We start from the raw sequence: 2,539 nt of genomic DNA on the forward strand, positions 1-2,539 counted from the left end.
TTTTTCTTTTTCTAGTGTTATTGGTAAAACAGCGTTGCTCTTTATGTTAATTTTATCTATAATAAAAACTATTTTATTTACTAAACACCTCTGTCTGTTCTCCTTTCATTCTGTTCTGGACCCATTTGTTACCAGTCCCCACACACACCCCTAGACCTTCATCGTGGGGACGTAACAATGTGGGGGCTCGTCCGGGATATGACTGGAAGGAACAGTGGTTAGGTTGTAGTGTGTTGTTTGCCGGTGGCTTGTGTAGTTGTGTTGTATCTGCTATACTCGCTCCAGTTAGCACAGGGCAGTGTCTAGCTGAGCGTAAGCTCCTCCTTCAGGCACTCATTTTTTATTTTGCCTTTTTTATTTTCAGAGTAATCCCAAGTGGGGATTAGTTCCCTGTCGGGGTAGGCTTGCCGGTGCTTTGTGCACTTGATGCTTAACCTTTAAAGTTGCCTCGAGCCTGGTACACTCCAGAAGCTAACTAGGCTAAGATTTTAGTAGGTAGGTCTGGGGAGAGGGTCGATGGTATCTTTATTTATTGGTTAACCTGTGGTCACACATATATCCCACCTGTTTTTGATTTGTGTGTTGGAGGTGGTGCTTCTTTGTTGTTATTGTTAGCCTCAGGTAGTTTTGAATGGCTACCTTTGATGTTGCCATGTTTAAGGCAAACCCTTCGCTTGTCCAGCTGGACGCCTGTAAGGAGAGGGATTTGCATGAGGTGGCAGCAATTTATGGCATTTGTGTCTCCATAGCTCTGCGTAAGGCTGAGCTGAAAGCTGCTCTTATGTCTGGATTGGTGGAGAAAGGGATGGTGGCCTTGCCGGTGTCTGCCAGTCCACCTGAGCATGGTGTAGTGTCTCAGCCTGTTCCGCAGGTGCCATCTCAAGCTGTAGCTCCATCAGTGTTTACGCCTGTTGCTCAGGGGTTGCCTGAGGACAAGCAGATGACACTGCCTCACTTTGAACCTCTCTCCATTGAATCATCAGTAGACTCGAAGCAGGATGCTAGGCTCCGTGTACGCCTGCTTGTCTTAAGTTGGAAAAGGAGGATCGTGAAAGGGAGTTGTAACTTAGGCGTTTAGAGGCAGAGCTTGCAGGGCCAGGGAGGTTGAATTGAAGGAGGTGGAGACAGCTGTCAAGTTGCAACAGTTGGAACTCCAGCTGGCTTCCCTTCCTCCAACTGCCTCCATTCGGCAGGCAGATGCACCGTTTGATGTAGGGAAAAACAGTTGTCTGGTTCCGGTGTTCCGCGACACTGAGGTCGACAGTTACTTCGAGTCATTTGAGCGTACAGCCACAGCTTTGCACTGGCCACGGGATTCGTGGGGCATTTTGTTACAATGTAAACTGGTAGGTGAAGCTCAGGAAGTTTGTTCCTTATTGTCCGCTGAGGACAGTCTGAATTATGACAAGCTAAAAAGTGCCATCCTTCTAGCTTATGAGCTAGTCCCAGAAGCTTATAGGCAGCATTTCCGGGGATTAAAAAGGGGACAAGGTCAATCCTACTGAGACTTCGCGAGGAAGAAAAGTGTGCTTTTTGATCGGTGGTGTCCAGTGTTAAGAAATCAGTTTCACCCCGGTTCTTTTTATTCCTCAGGCATCCAGAGACGGCACCGGAACTCAGTAGTCATTTCACAAAACCTTTATTCATCTTCATCTAAGCATGCATCTTCTAGAAGGGAAGACGTGCAAGGCCGGTGTCCCTCTGCAGATCTTCACTGCTTTGTCTGTGAAACAGTTTTGTAGAAGTGACCCCATCATAAAACCCGTGTGTGTGTGTGTGTGTGTGTGTGTGCGCGCGCGCGCACGCGCGCCATAACAGTCAAAGCACTGTGTGTCTCTGTGTACGTGACTTCCTGGGGGTCATAAAAATAATCTCACCCAAGCTACACATAATTCCTCTACACAACATAGAAAACAGAGTTAACATATTACAAACACTGAGACCCCCACTCTGCATCCACTGGGCCATTGGCCTCTTGCTGTCTTACATTTACAGATCATGTGGAGAATCTCCTGCAAACCTACTTCTAAGTGTATAACACTTATGAGTTTTATTAAAGGTATAAGCATCAGCAACCCCCAACTATAGCTTCCTGTCTCCTTTTAAGGCAGGCAGACCCCCAGTATCCATAAATTCATTTCTCTCTAAACAATTACACACTCTCAGGGCTACAACTAAGCCAAACTAAAACACAGACAAACAAATCCTTCCCTATTCCTCTGATCTAAACAAATTTAACACATATTATACTAATTATTTTCTTGTACTCACACCAGCAAAGCTACAGACCTGGCGTCGATGCGTGAATTAATGCTGTTAGAGGAATTTAAGAACTGCGTCTCCGAGCGCATTGCAGTACACCTTAGCGGACAAAGGGTTTCCTCATTACAGCAGGCTGCAACACTGGCTGATGAGTTTGCCCTCATCCATAAAACCAGTGTCATTAAGCATTACCGACGCGATGCCTCAGTGAAGGTTAGCAATGTGCCAGCTGTGCCGTACCCAAAGAGCGAGGTACCTGTGTCCCGTCCCAAGGTGA

Source organism: Pundamilia nyererei, unplaced genomic scaffold, assembly GCF_000239375.1.
Source record: "Pundamilia nyererei isolate P.nyererei 1_Seehausen unplaced genomic scaffold, PunNye1.0 scaffold00080, whole genome shotgun sequence".
NCBI lineage: Eukaryota > Metazoa > Chordata > Actinopteri > Cichliformes > Cichlidae > Pundamilia > Pundamilia nyererei.